The sequence below is a fragment of the Neofelis nebulosa genome, chromosome 4 (assembly GCF_028018385.1).
Source record: "Neofelis nebulosa isolate mNeoNeb1 chromosome 4, mNeoNeb1.pri, whole genome shotgun sequence".
In the NCBI taxonomy this organism is placed as follows: Eukaryota; Metazoa; Chordata; class Mammalia; order Carnivora; family Felidae; genus Neofelis; species Neofelis nebulosa.
In genome coordinates this window covers 28,688,925-28,708,882 of record NC_080785.1, presented here as the reverse complement: position 1 = coordinate 28,708,882, position 19,958 = coordinate 28,688,925, and the positions used below count along the sequence as shown (strand labels likewise).

The 19,958-nt window shown below is 38.2% G+C and overlaps 1 protein-coding gene across 1 annotated transcript in view; it reads left to right on the top strand.

Annotated features, from left to right (window-relative positions):
- The first annotated feature begins 13 nt into the window (after nt 1-13).
- The window catches only part of ASB15 (ankyrin repeat and SOCS box containing 15), a 61,276-nt gene continuing 41,331 nt past the window's right edge, over nt 14-19,958 (top strand). Inside the window, exons 1-4 of the mRNA XM_058724436.1 lie at nt 14-309; nt 2,831-2,909; nt 13,573-13,673; nt 19,426-19,449. The gene's annotated coding sequence lies outside the window, so the exon portion shown is untranslated. The remainder of the gene's footprint in view (nt 310-2,830; nt 2,910-13,572; nt 13,674-19,425; nt 19,450-19,958) is intronic.

Sequence of the window (19,958 nt, the reverse complement as noted above, 5' to 3'; positions counted from 1 at the left end):
GGTCTTACGTCTCGGTTCCTGTCTTTGCCGCCTGTGATGGCTTGCCCAAAGGCTACGGGAAACACTCCAAATTTCCAAACAGTTCCGACAGAACCTGCACTCGGCTTAACTTTGGCGAATTTCTCAACCTTTCCACAGTGTCGTATGTAGTAAAATGAGAGTGGTCGTCTGGAGGTATCATCTAAATGATCTCATGCCAGCCACGTTTCTAGGCTAATGCACCAAAGCAGTTTGCAGTGTGAGGCCATCTCCCACCTCGACACTTTTCTATTTCACTTTCGGAAGCACACCATCTTCTCATTTCCCCAGGTGAAGTGATGCCAGACCATACCACTTCTCCCCGCTTTCCTCTACAAACATTTAATGAGTACCGGTTATGTATTAGTTACTGAGACATAACTTGTAAGACAGACTCTCACATCCTTGTGTTTACTGAACAATGATAAAGATATGCATTAATAATTTGGTAGTTGTTCTAAAAGAGGTTTGTTCCAAGTGCAGTGGTAGCAGGGAAGATGAAATAACTAACCAAAAATTGTAAGTGACTGGAGTTAAAGCATCTGCTAAAAAGCCAATGGGAGAAAAGCACAACAAATTGAATAAACACGTGTACAAAGAAATATATATATATATATATATATATATATATATATATATATATATATTCATTCTGAGTAGCAAAACGTGTAACAAATAGTAAAACAACCCACAGAATGGAAAAAGGTATTTCCAACCACATAAAATCACCAAAAGATAAATGGCACCTGGAATAAGAAGGAACTTCTATAAATCAGTAAGAAGATTACTATTAACCAGAACAGGTCTCTCTGCTTCCTTCCATTCTTGCCTTGCACTCTGGAATAGATTAAATGACTTTAAATATGTAAGGCGCCTGGCCCAGTGCATGAAACATAGCACCACATACACGTGATTGTTACTGATTTTTTATTTCATGTTATTATTCTCAACCCAGTAGCTACAATAATCCTTCTCGAACATACTGTGCTCAAAATTCTCCCATAGGTTTTCACTCAAGATGTAAAAGCCAAAGTCCTTTCATCTGCTTATAAGTCCCTGACCAAGATAGCCCCCCACAGCCTCTCACTTCTCAGGCCTAACCTCCTATTCGCCTTTCTCTGCTTAGGTAGCTGTTCTTCTAAGCCTTTTCTTGGAAAACCCTTCTACCAGATGGCACATAGGTCCGGCTTGCACCTCTTTCAAGTGTTTGCTCAAATATTACCGTTTCAGTGTGGCCTGCCCTGGCCATGAGATTTAAAATTGCAAATTACCATGAGCTCCTTGTTCTCTTCTCTGTTTTGTTTTCTTCATAGTCTTTATCACCTTCTAATATGCTATCTAATTATCTTACTTATATTGTTTCTGTGCATCACCCTTTCTAGAATATAAACCATATGTGGATGGAAATTTTTTCCTACCGTATATGAAATGCCTAAAATAGTACCTGGCACATAATAAGCAATAAATATATTTTTAATGGATACAATAGAAAAAAAGGCAAAGGAAAAGAATAGGCAATTGACAAAAAATGGAAACAGGAACAATCAATAAACATGAAAAAGATTCAACCTCTCTAATAATCAAGAAAATGAAAATTAACCATAATTTTACTGCCATCTTATGGATAAAAATTAAAGACTGACAATACCAAGTGTTGTCAATGCCAAGTGGAACAACAAGAATACTCAGACACCGCTGGTGGGAGTGAGTTGGTATAATCACTTTGGGGAATAATTTCACAATAATTAGTTGAAGAGATACAAAACCTATAACTGAGTGTTATGGGTTGAACTATAACCCCCCAAATTCATATGTTGAAGTCATAATTCCCACTATCTCAAAATGTGACCTTATATAAAAATAGGATCATTGCAAATGTAATTAGTTAATATGAGGTCATTAGAGTGGGCCCTTGTCTAAGACAACTGATGTCCTTATTAAAAGGAAATATTTAGACACAGAGAAATGTACACAGACAGTACGTCATGCAATGATGAGGGCAATAGGGATGACACTTCTACAAGCCAAGGAACAACAAAGACTGCTAGAAAAATCACTAGAAGTTAGGGGAAAGGCATGGATCAGATTCTCTTAGCCCTTAGAAGAAACCAACTCTGCTGACATTTTGATCTCACACTGGTAGCCTCCAGACAGATGAGCTAATACTTTTAATACTGTTTAAATCACTCAGTTTGTGTTATTTGTTACACAACTAACTAAACTAACACTGAGTAATAAATTGATTTGATCATTTGTTCCTCTCTTCCATTAGGATAGCTGTCCCTAGAAACATGAGCCATGGGGGTATAACCTTCCCAGTTCAGATTGCCCAAGAATTAGGCATTACCATAACTTTCATCATAATTTATGGTTTCTAGTATTTAAATCATTCACAATTAAAATTCAGGACATTGGAAATATATATATTAACACCTGTGCATGTATTAATGGCATTTTATAGATTCACACAGGCATGTGCATGGATGTATACACATATGAAAATATAAAGAAACTACTGAATTAGGACAAACCATCTGATGACATCCATTTACTCCTACAAAGGTGACATGTATATTTGGGCACACTAAATTAGATTCAAGAAACCATGTTAAGATTGGGAAGAAATGACCTTATTTTTCAAAACAGTTAATGCTGAAATAATCACTGGAACCTAGATGAATTTCCATTTATGAGGTCACAAACTTTATTGCCCATCCCTCCAGATTCGAAGAATTTTCGTCATTGTGGGGGTATGTTCTAGAATGTAGAATTATGTGATTATAAAAGATGCATGTGTTTTCATTTGTTGTAGCTTTGGGAGTTCAGGATTCTGCCACAGTGTGTTTGCTGAGGACACAACAGCTAGACAGACCTAGCTGATCCTGCCTAAGGTACTGCATAGCTAACCATTTCTATGTGGTGGGAAAACATGTAGGTTTTCTAAACCAATCCCTTTGCAGAGGTGCAAGTCTACGTATGGAGGGGGCTTGGCAGTGATGTCCTATGGCTGCTGACAGTAGAATTAGCTACAAAGAGAAATCAACCTTGGCATCTGTGATATCAGAAAGGGATTTGGGAATATCTTAACGTGAGTAGCAAGGACATCATATGTAACTGGAAGAGTTAGGACCTCCTACACTGCTTCTTAATGACACGGGCTCTTCTGTGAGTAGCTAGATCTTACCAAAGTTAGGTAGTGAAAATGTTTCCTAGAATCTAGAGCTCTGGAGCTATGTTCCCCATCCAGTTCCTTGAAGGAAACATGAAATCAAACAGATGAAAAGGAAGAAAGCATTTCAATTGTCAGGGCAAAAGGGACTCATTCCTAATAATCTAGAGGGGATAAGTACTACCTTGCCTGTTTTACTCTTAGTTTTCATAACGTGGGAGCACAGGTGAAAATAATCTCCCCTCAGGGAGTATTCTTTCCTATTCCAAACTTGGCAAGAAAGAAAATTATTTTTTTTCCAAATTAATTCTTAGAACAGATCAACATATTAAAATTCTAATAGTTTGGATATGATCCATCTCTTGTGCTTCTGTTCATATCAGGCATATTCAGAAGAATTTGGATTTTTTCCAGTCTTTTCTATCTATGCTATGGATATTTCTAAAAAGTGTCTTGTTTTCTATATGGTGGTTTTTAGAACCTCATTCTAAATCAAGCTATAACTTAGATAGAAGCCATTACCAAGTTTTATCTTAGTGGCAATCAGCTTCCATGTATGAGTTACTTACTGTGTGAAAATGGGGATATCCAATACTGCCACTCAGATTTGGAATAAGTTTAATATTGAGGTTTAAAAACAGGTATCCTTTTTGAAAAATAGAACCTATGGAAGAATTGAATAATAAAGATTTCTAGCCACCTCATCCCTGCCAATAGGGACCATCTCTGGCACCACTTCTGTGTACCAAATGCTGCTGCTCTCCATTTAAAAGCAAACAAGAAAGAAGTGCTGAAAGTCAGGAATTTTTTTAAGCAGATGGAAACTATTTTATGAGATTAAAATAAATAAGGATTTATTAACATAAATGGTAATAATAATACATTAATAAGATGGTACTAAAACAACAATTATTTTTAAATGAATGCCTTAACAGAATTAAGAAATAAAATAAAATTAAGTATAATAAAAAAGTTGAAACTGGTGAAAAGATATCATAAATGTAGATACTGTATTTTTAATTAGTCTCAATGTAAAATCACAAATCAAGTGAAATAAACAAGATAAAAGAGGGCAAAAACAATAGTTAAGGTAGAGTTGAGACTTTGGAAATGTGAGATAAAGAATATGATCATTTTTGAAAACTGGATAAATAACAGAACAACTAAAATAATCATTCATTAAATAAATGTATACTGTGGCTTATTTTATGTCATAAACTACAATAGTTAATAAGGATCTGTCAGTGAACCAGGAAGACAGGTTTCAATCATCAAGGAGCTTTGTTCTGGTGGCTGGACACACAGTAGATAAGTCAATAAATTAAACTACCAAATGCGATGATTTTTCCAAAGGAAATGAACAGTGTGCTATGAGAGATGGGGATCTACTTAAGAGTGCATGAAACTTTTTCTGTGACAGTGACATTTATTCTGAGACATGAAGGGAGGATCCAGTCATACAAAAACTAGCTAAAGAGTTCAGCAGAGACAATAGTAAGGGTGAAAGTATGAGCAGAAGAATGCTGTGATGGGTGTGTGGCTGGGGTGGAAGGGTGAATACGAGGGTGGCAGGGACCCTTGTGAAAGGATCATGCAATGTGAATGGCTTAAATATGGGTGGTGTGGTCTGACTTGCATTTTTAAAGATTTTTACTTTTAAGTAATTTATACATCAAATACAGAGCTCAAACAAGCAACCTCAAGATCAAGAGTTGCATGCTCCACTGACAGAGCCAGTCAGGTGCCCCAGTCTGACTTGCACTTGTAAAAGGCTACTCAACAAGAGTCGTGGGCCAGGTGAATTCTATCAGGCATTTATAGAAGAGTTACTACCTATTCTTCTCAAAGTGTTCTAAAAATAGAAATGGAAGGAAAACTTCCAAATTCATTCAATAATGCCAGCATTACCTTGATTTCAAAACCAGACAAAGACCCCACTAAAAAGGAGAATTACAGGCCAATATCCCTGATGAATATGGATGCAAAAATGCTCAACAAGATCCTGACAAATTGAATTCAACAGTACACTGAAAGAATTATTCATCATGATCAAGTAGGACTTATTCCTGGGCTACAGGGCTGGCTCAGTATTACAAATCAATCCATGTGATATACCACATTAATAAGAGAAAGGGTAAGACCCCAGACTTCAAGCTGTATTACAAAGCTGTAATCATCAAGACAGTATGGTACTGGCACAAAAACAGACACTCAGATCAATGGAACAGAATAGAGAACCCAGAAATGGACCCACAAATGTATAGCCAACTAATCTTTGACAAAACAGGAAAGACCATTCAATGGAATGAAGACAGTCTCTTCAGCTAGGAAAACTGGATAGCGACATGCAGATGTATGAACCTGGACCACTTTCTTACACCATACACAAAAATAAATTCAAAATGGATGAAAGACCTAAATGTAAGACAGGAAGAAAGAAAATCCTTAACGAGAAAGCAGACAAAAACTTCTTTGACCTTGGCCGCAGCAACTTCTTACTCAACACATCTCCAGAAGTAAGGGAAACAAAAGCAAAAATGAACTACTGGGACCTCATCAAAATAAAAAGCTTCTGCACAGCGAAGGAGACAATCAGCAAAACTAAAAGGCAACCGACAGAATGGGAGAAGATATTTGCAAATGACATATCAGATAAAGGGTTAGTATCCAAAATCTATAAAGGACTTATCAAACTCAACACCCAACAAAACCCAAATAATCCAGTGAGGAAGTGGGCAAAAGACATGAAAAGACACTTCTCCAAAGAAGACATCCAGATGGCCAACCGACACATGAAAAGCTGCTCAACATAACTCATCATCTGGGAAATACAAGTCAAAACCACAATGAGATACCACCTCACACCTTTCAGAATGGCTAACATTAACAACTCAAGCAACAACAGATGTCGGTGAGGATGCAGAGAAAGAGGATCTCTTTTGTACTGCTGGTGGAAATGCAAACTGGTACAGCCACTCTGGAAAAAAGTATGAAGTTTCCTCAAAAATTTAAAAATACAACTACCCTACGGCCCAGCAATTACATTACTAGGTATTTATCCAAGGGATACAGGTATGCTGTTTCAAAGGGGCACATGCACACCAATGTTTATAGCAGCACTATCAACAATAGCCAAATTATGGAAACAGCCCAAATGTCCATTGATGGATAAATGGATAAAGAAGATGTGGTATCTATATCTATATCTATATCTATATCTATATCTATATCTATATCTATATCTATATCTATATCTACAGATCTAGATATGTGTGTGTGTATGTATATATATATATATATATATATATACATACACACACACATACACAATGGAGTATTACTCAGCAATAAAAAATAATGAAATCTTGCCATTTGCAGCTACGTGGATGGAACTAAAGGGTATTATGCTAAGCAAAATGAGTCAGTCAGAGAAAGACAAATATCATATGACTTCACTCATATGAGGACTTTAAGATACAAAACAGATGAATATAAGGGAAGAGAAGCAAAAATAATATAAAAACAGGGATGGGGATAAAACATAAGAGACTCTTGAATATGGAGAACAAACAGAGGGTTACTGGAGGGGTTGTGGCCTAAATGGGTAAGGGGCATTAAGGAATCTACTCCTGAAATCATTGTTGCACTATATGCTAACTAATTTGGATGTAAATTAAAGAAATAAATTAAATGAAAAATTTTTTAAAAGGACAAGAACCATATGATCCTGTCAATAGATGCATAAAAGCATTTGACAAAATATAGCATCTATTTTTTATAAAAACTCTCCACAAAATAGGGATAGATGGAACATACTTCAACATCATAAAGGCCATATATGAAAGACCCACAGCTAATATCATCCCAAATGGGGAAAAACTGAGGGACTTTTTCCCTACAGTCAGGAACAAGACAAGGAAGTCCACTGTCACCATTACTATTTAACATAGTACTGGAAGTCTTAGCCTCAGCAATCAGACAACAAAAAGAAATAAAGGGCATACAAATTGGCCAGGAAGAAGTAAAATTTTCTCTATTTGCAGATGGCATAATATTCTATGTTGGAAACCTGAAAGACTTCACACACACACACACACACACACACACACACACACAAAAAGCCAGAACTGATACATGAATTCAGCAAAGTTGCAGGATGTAAAATCAATGTATAGAAATTGGTTGCATTTTTATACACCAACAAAGAAGCAGCAGAAAAAAAAAATCAAGGAATTGATCCCATTTACAATTGCAAATACAATTTATTCCTAGATACCTAGAAATAAACCTAACTAAAGAGGCCAAGTATCTGTAATCTGAAAACTATAGAGCACTTAATGAAAGAAACTGAAGAGGACACAAAGAAATGGAAAATCATTCCATGCTCAAGGATTGGAAGAACAAGCATTGTTAAAATGTCTCCACTACCTAAAACAATGTACACATTTAATGCAATCCCTACCCAAATACCATCAGCATTTTTCAGAGCTAGAACAAAGAATCCTAAAATTTGTATGGAACCACAAAAGACCCCAAATAGCCAAAGCAACCTTGAAAAAGAAAACAAAACTGGAGGCATCATGATTCCAGATTTCAAGCTATGTTACAAAGCTGTAGTCATCAAGACAGTATGGCACTGGCACAAGAACAGACACATGGATCAATGGAACAGAATAGAAAACCCAGAAATGGACATGCACCTATATGGTCAACTAATCTTCAACAAAGCAGGAAAGAACGCCCAAAAGAAAAAGTCTTTTCAACAAATGGTGTTGGGAAAACTAGACAACAGCATGCAGAAGAATGAAACTGGACCACCTTCTTTCACCATACTCTAAAGTAAATTCAAAATGGATGAAAGACCTAAATGTGAGACAGGAAACCATCAAAGTCCTAGAGCAGAACACAGGCAGCAACATCTTTGACCTCAGCCAGAGCAACTTCTTACTAGACACATCGCTGGAGGCAAGGGAAACAAAAGCAAAAATAAACTATAGGGACCTCATCAAGATAAAAAGCTTCTGCTCAGCAAAGGAAACAATCAATGAAACAAAAAGGCAGCCTATGGAAAAAGATATTTGCAAATGACATATCTGATAAAGGGTTAATGTCCAAAATCTATAAAGATTTATCAAACTCAATGCCCAAAAAACAAATAACCCAGTTAAGAAATGGGCAGAAGGGGTGAATAGACACATTTCCAAAGATGACATCCATTTGGCTAACAGACATATGAAAGGATGCTCAACATCACTCATCATCAGGGAAATACAAATCAAAACCATGATGAGATGCTACCTCACACCTCTCAGGATGGCTAAAATTAACAACACAAGAAACAACAGGGGTTGGCAAGGATGCAGAGTAAGTGAACCCTCTTGCACTGCCAGTGGGAATGCAAACTGGTGCAGCCACTCTGGAGAATAGTATGGAGATTCTTCAAAAAACTAAAAATAGGGGCACCTGGGTGGCTCAATTCGTTAAGCTTCTGACTCTTGATTTTGGCTCAGGTCATGATCTCACAATTTGTGAGATCAAGCCGTGCATCAGGCTCTGCACTGACAGTGTGGAGTCTACTTGGGACTCTCTTTCTCCCACTCTGTGCCCCTCCCCTGCTCACATGTGTGCATGCTCTCTCTCTCAAAATAAATAAACTTTAAAAATAAATAAATAAAAGAGCGTAATGAAAGAATAAATGTAAAGAGATGTTTACAGAAGGGACTGACAGGAGGGAAATGGACATGAACAACTAAAGTAATGACACAGAATTGGGAGGGGCCTCCAAAAATTCTGATTAAGACTATAGAAGTTATTATAAAGATATCATAGTGGAATTTTTAGAAATGTCTTTTAGTTTACAAATTTCAAAACTTGCTTTAAATATTCTGTTAGGGTCCTGCATGTGAATCCATATTGTTTGAAAAGCTGAGTAAATAATGGCGGACACTTTTAATCAAAACTTCATGGTCCACTTAGCTTTAATTCCCAAGAACTCCATTATTTGCGATATATAATATTATGCAATTTATAATATGTAATATAAAATGTAGTGAAAAATAGTCTCAGGGATCTTCCCATTCATTCAAGCAACTTGCCTCTCTCCAGTACAATGTAATTCTGTAATGTCAGAGGTATTAGAAAATATCCCAAACTGCCTCTTTGTTTTCCATAGAAGGCCAGTTAAGATGACTTCATAAGCCATGCAGTGAGTTCTCCAGCAGGTGGTGATAAAGAGACAGATGTAAATGGCAGTCCTGGCAACCTTATACCATTGAGGGAATGCAGAAATTTTTTTCTTAAAGATTTTCTGGAAATTTCACTTCGTAAGAAACATAATAAGCAGTACAACATAAAGGAATTTGGTCTAAAATACCTCAGATACAGACAGCAAGAAAAAAAAAATCTAGTCCAGGAATGGTTAGGACCCCAAAGAGCCAATCAGCCACTTAAAAAGTCATTACTGAAAACGGTAAATAGCAGGATAAGAAAGTCTTGATTATATGGCTTTATATGACATTAGAGTGCTATTGTATGCATTTTTAATAGTTGGAGAATGTATGAGATTGACTTAAGGGGCAGTAAAAGGAAGGAAGGGAGGAAGGGAGGAAGGAAGGAAAGAAGGAAGGAAGGAAGGAAGGAAGGAAGGAAGGAAGGAAGGAAGGAAGAAAGAAAGAAAGGAAGGAGGATAGTCAATATGTCGCTGTTAGCGCCTAGGGGAACGAAGGTAGCAGGTTAAAGGAACAGGTTGAAGAAAGGTGGATACTATTACTAAAAATCCATCGCTTCTCGGCCTTTTGGCTAAGATCAAGTGTATTACTAAAAATCCAGATGAACAAGAAATGGAACCAGCACACCCACAGTAACTCAGGGCCAGTGAACAAGGTGGAAAAGGGAAGCTAAATGGAATTCACATCATAACCTAAAAGCACAGTGTAGCTGTGATGGTTGGAGAGGACATGATGGGGAGACTCTCGAAAAAACTGATAGGCAAGCACATTAAATATAATTGATTTCTCTGTTTAATTACAAGAAAGAGGATGCAGAAGAGAATAGGAGTGTGATGGAAATGTCTTACTGTGGGTAACTTGGACAATTCGAAATTAGAAGCAAACAATGATTGCTGTTATTATGTTTTTGTCTAAGAAAAACTGCATTCTGAGGAGATAGGATTAAATCCTTGTCAACAATACAGAAAACTGGTAACTATTGCCATTGTCATGGGCAGTAGTGCTTTTCTTCAGACCACCTCACCACGCTCACAAATCTCAGACGGTGCCTTCCAAGAGAGCTATAGGGGCTACCGTTGGCATACTGCACTAGTCAGCGATCATGTAATGCCTTCTGGACTGGCCTTTATTTCTGGGAGATTCTAGGCATGAGCAAGGGAAGCTGAATATAGTAAGGAACTGACCTCCTATGTCCTCACTTAACTCCAGCAGGTACACATGCTCACCTCTACTCCAAGGCTTGATCCCACCCACCTTGACAGATTAAGGTCCGAGCAGATATTAGTTCTGCAAGAGACACAATGCAAGGGAGATACCGAGTAATTTCTCCCTCCCTATTCTTAATTTGGAAGAGTCAACTGGGTTTAGATAGCTTTACATTTTTAGCCCTCCCCATTTCCCATACACACTAGCATTTGTATATTCCTTTTTCTCATGGGTATATCTCTCCCCTGTGGTCTTTTCTTCCAAATCATTATGAACTGAAAAGGACTCTAGGCAAGAATATTCTTTGCCATTTCCCAGCTTTATGGGAAGTTCAGGCAGGTGCTTCAGCTTCTCTGGATCTTGGCCAATATCTCCATCTGTGAAGCTCACAATGGTTGAATTAGGTCGTCATTTCCTGACAGGTCGTTCACGAACCCCTGGCTGTTCAAGACTGCATTCCAGGGCACTCAGTTCAATACAAGTTGAAATGGTATTTGGTTTGATTTATATTTTTAAGTAGTAAATAAAAATCTTTAAAATGTCCTATTAATGGGACGCCTGGGAGGCTTAGTCAGTTAAGCATTCAATTCCTGATTTTGGCTCAAGTCATAATCTCACAGTTCATGAGATCAGGCCCCATGTGGAGCTCTGTGCTGAGGTTGTAGAGCCTGCTGGGGATTCTCTGTCACCGCCCCCCCACCCCCTGCCCCTGCCTCTGTCTTCCCCAGTGCACACTCTCTTTCTCAAAATAAATAAACGTTAAAAAATCCTATTAAAACAAGAATATTCAAAAGCCTCCAACTACACAGCAGATGAATATGTGCTGTGCTTAGTGGGAGTCAGATGAGACTGGGAGTAGTTTATCACACCTGCACACAGAAAGCTTTGGCAGTTTTGACTGTTATTTAGAATTAAGTTGTTTTTGATTTTGGTCAGGATATTGACATTTATGTAGTCAGGGTACTGAATATTTCCTTACCATAAGGATCTCTCATGTTGCCATTTTTTTTAAGTGTATTTATTTTGAGAGAGAGAGAGAGAGACAGAACACAAGTGGGGTAGGGGCAAAGAGAAAGGGACAGAGAGTTCCAAGCAGGCTCCACACTGTCAGCATAGACCCCAACTCGGGACTCAAACTCATAAACTGTGAGATCATGACCTGAGCCGAGATCAAGAGTGGGGCTTTTAACCAGCTGAGCCACCCAGGCACCCCTCATGTTGCCATTTTATAGCTACTCCACTTCCCTCTCATTCACTCCCCTTCATCCCTGGGAATACCAGCCTGTTCTCCATCTCAAGAATGTTCTATAAATTAAATCATACAGTATGTAACCATGTGGGATTCACTGTTTTCACTCAGGATAATTCTCTGGAGTTGCAACCAGACTGTTAGATGTATCAACAGTTCATTCCTTTTTATTGCTGAGTAACGTTCCATGGTATGAATGTCCACTTTGTTTAACCACTCACCTGTTGTTTTCACTTTGGGGCTATTACAAAGCTGCTGTGAACAGTTATGGTCAGATTTTTGAGTTAACATAAGTTTTCATTTCTCTGGTATAACCACCCAGGAGTGCAATTGCTGGGTCTATTGTAATTTCACGTGTAAGTTTTTAAGAAACTATCAAACTGTTTTCCAGAGTGGCTGTATCATTTTACGTTTGTACCAGCAATGCAGGAATGATCCAGTGTTCCACATCCTGGCCAGCATTTAGTGTTGTCACTATTTTTTGTTTCTAATTTTAGTTATTCTGACTGGTGTATGGTGATGTCTCATGGTGCCTATAATTTCCATTTCCCCAATGGCTTATTGACGTTGAACATCTTTCCATGTGTTTACTTGCCCTTTGTATAGGGCCTTCTCACCAAAAATAAATAAAGGTAACTATGTGAGGTGATGGGCAATAGCTGTATTAATTAACTTGACTGCAGTAATCATTTCACAATATGTAAATATACCAAATCATCACATTGTACTCTTTAAATATATCCAATTTTGTCAATTATACTTCAAAAAAAATGAGCAAACTAAAACTTACTCTTACCAGTACACCACTAAATTTAGAAATAGTTTTGTTTCTGCTTCCTTTTTGCTAATTCTGAGAGCAGAAAACATGATTTTTACTTCGTGTACTTTCCCACAGCACTTTCTACAGAGCTAGTCATAAAAAGTAGGCATACCTAACAGGTACACATGAATCAGTTGATAGATTGTGAAAGCACTGAGGGAGTCATCAGAAATTATAAGTGATGGAAGAAGCTTGGATTTGAAAATCATAAAATGTTCTCTTTCTTTTTTACCATCAATATTCCGGTTTTAGCTTCAATATTTCAGACTTAAAGATCACTGAAGGAAAACATTCAACAGCTCTCTGAAGATGTGTTCAGGAGGTTATGCATAAGCTATTCTCTGTTCTTCACATGGATATTTGCATCTTTGAACCTAAATGGCCTGAGGCTGCACTATTTAATTTTTGTTTTTTTAGTGATCTTTATTTACTCTAGAAGTTCATTCTTTTTAAAAAAAATTTTTTTAATGTTTACTTATTTTTGAGAGAGAGACAGACAGTGAGCGGGAGAAGGGCAGAGAGAGAGAGAGAGACAGAATCCGAAGGAGGCTCCAGGCTCTGAGCTGTCAGCACAGAGCCTGATGCGGGGCTGAAACCCACAAAACTGTGAGATCATGACCTGAGCTAAAGTTGGACGCTTAACCGACTGAGCCACCCAGGCGCCCCACTAGCAATTCATTCTTAAAGCTAGGCAGTTAATTCCTTAACCTGCTGTATTTTGTTCAAAAGATCTTGTAGCAGATAATATTTTTTCTTGAAGAATGGAGTCATGTCTTATCCAGTAACGGGCAGTTTGTACCATGTTTAAGTGTTTCCAGTTTCATCATCCTTCACAGTACTATTTTATTTTATTTTATTTTATTTTTATATTTTTATATTTCAGTCTTGAAGACTTTATTGGATTCGCATCCTACTCCATTAACTCCCACCTCCCTTGGGCTCTTTCATGACACAAATGGGAGAAAAATGTGGATGGAGATAAAGGTAAGAATGAATGTGTGAAATTGATCTTTTTCCTTAACCAACAAGTTAGGCTCATTTACATGTAATGATACAACACATATATTTGCTCTGATTTTTGTAGTTTTTAAAAATATCTTTTCCTATACAGTAAGCTTTATTTTTTTATGTGGTCTTCATATATTTAGAAAGGCTTATATTTTTTTATTCACTGGTTGACTTTATATTTGTGATATTATGTAATTTTCTTGGTTACCAATTTTTTAACAGTTCCTGTTAGTTTCCTGCTAGGAAAACATTGATAAAATAGTCATGTTCAGACCTCTGTGACTAATATTTTGAACTTCAATGTATGGCTTTAATATGTCCTTATTAAATTCCATCGTTGGATTTTCCCCATTTATCTAGCATTTTGAGATAATTTTATATTTTGATAAAAGCATGAACATTTGTGTTCTATGTTATTTCCGGAGATGTGTTTCACTATTATTTTGATACTGAGAAGCACTGTCACCCCTCTAGAACCAAGCACTATGTTTTACATCAAATAATTCCAGAAATGACCTGGTTTCCCTTAACAGCTTGTAGAAAACTTAAGGCCCAATATTTTGTTCATTTAATACAGGCAGACCCATCACAATGATATACACTTTTATTTTAGCTCCACTTTTTTATTCAGATCCATTTTAATTCATGCAATTTTATCATATTCTATTTATCATTGTAAGTCACCTATAATTCTTTCTGCAATAATGTTCTTCTTCCCAGCTTTTGAAAACCCCCAAATCTGATGCTCATAGAAATTAACTTAATGTTAATAAACACATGGAACTTCTTGAACAATACAGTTAAACACATCAAGCTTTTATTAAGATTTTCTTTGGTAAGGCGCCGGTGGCTCAGTCTGTTCAGTGTCCGACTTCGGCTCAGGTCATGATCTCACAACTCGTGAGTTTGAGCCCCGCATCGCATCGGGCTCTGTGCTGACAGCTCAGAGCCTGGAGCCTGTTTTGGATTCTGTGTCTCCCTCTCTCTCTGCTCCTCCCCCGCTCACACTCTGTCTCTCTCTCAAAAATAAACATTAAACAACAACAAAAAGTTATCTCTATATTTTTAGTTCTCATTCATTCATTCAGTCATTCATTCCTGCATGTAAGTTCGGTTAATTTGAGGTTTTAGTTTTCCTGACATAATTATCACCAGTCTTTATATTTATCTACCTCATAGGGACCTTGGCCATCTTTGGTATAAGCCCTTTTAATATTAGAGCTCAAGAGAGTTTGCTATGAACTACAGAAGTTTCATTCAATGCCTCACCCTTCCCTTTCTCAGTGAAGCCTGTGTGTGCATCGTTAGAATTTTCTTTCCATCCTATGGTCCAACCTCCCTCTTGTAGATATTCAGGCAACTGGGCCATTGCCATCAGTAAACTTTATGAAGTCTTATTTCTCCTATTTCCTATCCAGTTTTGTTTTTCTTAATACAAATCTGTGGGGCGCCTGGGTGGCTTGGTCAGTTAAGTGTCCAACTTCGGCTCAGGTCATGACTCACGGTCCGTGGGTTCGAGCCCCACGTCGGGCTCTGTGCTGATAGCTCAGAGCCTGGAACCTGTTTCAGATTCTGTGTCTCCCTCTCTCTCTGCCCCTCCTCTGTTCATGCTCTGTCTCTCTCTGTCTCAAAAATAAATAAACGTTAAAAAAAATTTTTTTTAAATACAAATCTGTGATAACACAATTTACATACAAGATATTTTACATGCAAAGGTAAGAAACAAGAAACAGTATTAATAGTGTCATCCAATATACAAAAATGTGGGTCATATTTATTTTGCCAATTATATTTGAATACATTGGTTCCATTGTAACATGTTTTCCTTAATAATTTCAAAGCTTAATTGGGAAAAAAATCTTAGATAAAAAAATCTTGTTAGTTAGAATTAAAGAAGAAGTATCTTTATTTTTTAAAAGGGTATTGTTAAATTTCTACATTGCTATAGACTCACTGCAGAGATTATAATAGCTATATAATCTGAAGTGTTTTGTTATTGCCAATGCACTTTCATGCAAAATAAATTCTCTATAAATATTCTCAGAAATATTCCAAATGGCTTTTCTACTTCTTTGCTTCTACTTACTTTTTGTTTAACTTTAGCCTGAGGGCCTAATAATCATAGCCAAAGTGAAAGTTAAAAATTAACTCTGAACTAGTTTGTCACCTGCCTCTACCAAGGGATTTGCAAAGTTATAACTTGTTCAGCTCCTGGGAGCTGAGTTAATTATGGCAAATCACACTAATTTAATTATTCACTAGGTCTTGAGGAAAAACAATCTATTACGTTGTAGAATGCATTGTGGATTTGCCTTAAGACTCCCAGCTTGTCGTTCCCTGTGTCAGGAAATGCCTATTTAGACATTTAGTTTAAGTGAGAACAGTATGGTGAAGCTGAAGATTTGATGTTCTCTAGGCCCCCCGGGGCTTTTAATTCAATTCCCATTTGTTGCACACTTGCTATGAGCAAATCCTACGTGTTACACCCTGTGTCCTCAGAGGTTACAGATAAAAACCTGATGTAAGAAACGTACATATAGAATTATAGTACAAGGCAAACAAAAAATATATATAACTGGAAAATAAGGAAGAAAATGAGATGGACTCTGACAGGCTTAAATAAAGCTTCATAAAGGCAGAGAAGGAAGATTAAAGCCGAGTTTTAAAGGGGCAAAACTTATACACGCAAAGATGGGAATGCAACAAAGGGCACTTGAAATAGGCGACAGGGTAACTAAGACACAGAGGGAAGAATGTGCGTAGCCCTTTCAGAGAGCACACAAGTTAAGCTAAGGTAGCAGGTGAAGTCTTGAGCTGCGTGGCAACCCTGGGTTCTCTTAACAGGGTTAAAACGCTCGATGCGTTTTTTGTTTAGCTGCTCGTTCAGTTGCTTGAATCATGGAGCACAGCAATCATTCAGGAAAACTTGCCAGGCACTGGGCAGCTCTGAGCTTGCCTCTGTGCAGGAGCTAGTCTGTAGTGAGAAGACACTGCTCTACATTTCTTGCTCCAGAATGGGGATAGAGACAGCGATCCGACCTGTAAGGACCTGCGCATACACGCATGCGCGCGCGACACACACACACACACACACACACACACACACACACACACACACACACACTTTTGTGAGGTCTTCCAGCCTAGGGGCAAGTCTGTCTGGGTTAAAATCCTAGCTCTGCCCCTTACTTGTTGTGCAAACTTGGGCAATCTATTTCACCCTTCCTAAGGCTTACTTCCTCCTTGAGAAAGGACCATGATAACATAACACCTACTTTGCAGGAATGATGTGAGGATTAAATGTGAATTAATGCACATACATTAACCAGGATTGCATTATACAGCACCTTTGTGCAATTTAGAAAATTTTAACCCTCTCTCCAGACCTCTCCACAACCTTTTGCCAGGGCACTCAGATCAATGAGTGGAGATGAAGACATTTTCAGTCCCTTGCTGCCTTCATACAAGCAGCCCTCTGCAAGGTGCAACCTGCACAACTGTACACAGAAATCCTGGAGAAAGGACTTAGCATAATGCTTTGCTATACCAAGATTTCAGTAAACATGGGACATCATTATAATTATTAGGCAGCAAACCACTTCAAAACACAGTGTTGAGGCTCCGTTGGAGACTACCTGGTTAAGCCGGTTATGAAAAGAGACTGCTGTATTCACAATCCACCTCTAAGTCTTAGGAAAGCGTTCAAAATACAGAATTGGAAAGCGTAGCAATAGGCCTCCATTCCTGTGTGACTCTCCTCCCACTAGATGGTGCTGTCTTTCAATGCAGGCTCAGCTTCCACTTGTTTTGGTAGAACTGATCTCCATTTAGAGATGGCCTTTATTTACCAGTAACTCAATCGATAGCCAGGTGGTGTTTGTCCCCCACAGGCTTCCTTCAGCTCTTGGTGGAGGAGGAGGTGTTACTTCTGTCTCAGAGCATCCGTGTTCCACAATGTACTTAAACACTGCTCCAAGGAAATGACTCTCCTTAAATGGTAGAAAGCTTCAGGAGAGCTGTGAGCAGCTATGAACTTCCTGACTCTTTGAATTCACAACCAGAATGGCATCAATAAGTAATTTACCACATAACAGCCTCACTTTACCGTTTGACCACCCCTGCTTGTGATAGTGAGAGCAGAGGCAGGACTTGATCATCCAACTGTGTGGTTATAAAAAGTTATTCTCCAGACACGTGAGCTGCAAGCCAGGGGAGGAGGATTCTGCCCAACTTGAGTCCCAAGGCTGTATTTTCGTTATTTCTATCTTCCTCTTATTTTCATTTTTCTCATTCTAAGGAATTTGTGAACTTCACTACCCAAAACATAGGTTTCTGAGAAGTCCTTCAGTTGAAGTGTTTATATCACATTATGAGGATAACCTGCTACTTAAGGGGACAGGGCACTGCTGTTCCTCCACACCCATTCGTGAACAGCACACCTCCTACTAAATTTGGAACAAAATCTACATCTCAGTTTTAATGGTAAAATATCTGCAAAACGAGAAGAGGGAAGAGAAATCATTGAATCAGATCGTGACTTTTTGCTGCCTAAAATGCTCCCGTGGCTGCTTCTTGCCTCTCGCAATGGTTCTCAGACTTGGGACACTTGGACAAACTCATTCCACAGCATTTGAAGGCATGGCTTTTCAGAAGGGAGGATACGTGAGATGAAAGGTGGGCTGTATTACAGTATCCAAAGGAGGCCATGTTCAAACGTTCAGTCTATACACACAGCCTTGGAGATTCTGGTGAATAATACCACACACCCCAGTTAAAGGCAGGGAGTAAGTCCTTTGTTAACTCCACTGCCCTAGAGGAAGAAATAAAATGAAACCATAAATTACCGGGGAGCCAGGGTGGCTCAGCTGGTTAAGCAGCTGGATCTGGATTTCAGCTCCATTCATGATCTCACAGTTCATGAGATCTGACAGCACGGAGCCTGCTTGGGGCTCTCTCTGTCTCCTCTCTGTGTCTCAAAATAAATAAACTTTTAAAAAGTTTTTTTAATTAAAAAAAAACACAACATAATTTACCTAGTGTTCTCCATAGTCTGACTCCTGCCAAAAATCTCCAGCTCATTTACTCCTGGCTCCTCAGTGCATTCTATGACCAACTAAGGGAAGTGTTCATCCTTCCTCCCACTATGCCATTTTCCTTCAGAGTTTTGTGCATTTTCTCTGCCTGGGATGCCTGTCTTTTTTTAGATTACTCAACAAACAAACAAACAAACAAACAAATAAAAATCCTTCTCATCCTCAGCTCCAGCCTTTATTTTCTCTGTGGCATTTTCTTTCTCCCCTCCTGAAAACTAAATATCACCTTCTTTTGGCCATCTCTTCATCTCCTCCATCAATTGAGAGTAAGAACTGCCTTGTTGGATATGATCACTGTACCTGGCACATAGCTAATAAATCCATGCCTAGTGAACAAATGAATGCAGTACTATTCAAAGGAAACACATTGCATTTGGGTTGCTCGGTAACGGTAGTGTAGGATGGTGAAATAAACCAGTGCAAATCTTATTTAAGGGTTAACTTATTAGCCTGTTTTAAAATCTAAGCAGATAGAAGGTGAAGGACTGGCCAACGTCACACACAGAAGTATCTTAGCAGAATCCGAAACCTTAAACGTAAGGAACGTTCAAGCTATAGAACGTAAAATGATAGTGTTATAGATTCTTAAATGGGAAACAGCTTGTCTAATTCCAGACCTCATTTTAATATTCCAGCTGACACAGGGAAGATCCAGAGAGGTAAGAGACTGACTCATTTCAAAATGTCTTAACCCTAACAACAACAAAAAAAGTCTTAGCCCTTTCAGCTCTCAGGCCATGGGGGGAGCTATCATGGGGAGTGGACTCTGAGGAGACGCTGGAGGTGAGATGGTGTTGAATTGCAGCGAAATTCCAAACGGTTCCAGAAGTCCTCACCTGCAGTGTTCATCATGCTTGGGTCCTGCCCTCCACCTCACCCACTTGCTCATCCTGTGTTGGGTGATTTTCTAAGGAATTGGTAGAATTGTAAATTTCTACTTAAATGTCTATTTATGACATGGTTTTATTCTCAAGCAGTTGCTAGTATAAACTTTCAAAGAACTGGTTTTTATAAATCCACGTCTCTAATTCATAATATAAGTCTAACAAAATGAGCTGAGAGGGATTTTTCAGAGAGAAAAAATATAGGAAAAGGAAGTCACATTCCCAGATTTAGGGAGCTATGTATGCCTCCTACAATCTCCCAAACATAAGAACACTGTCTCTCT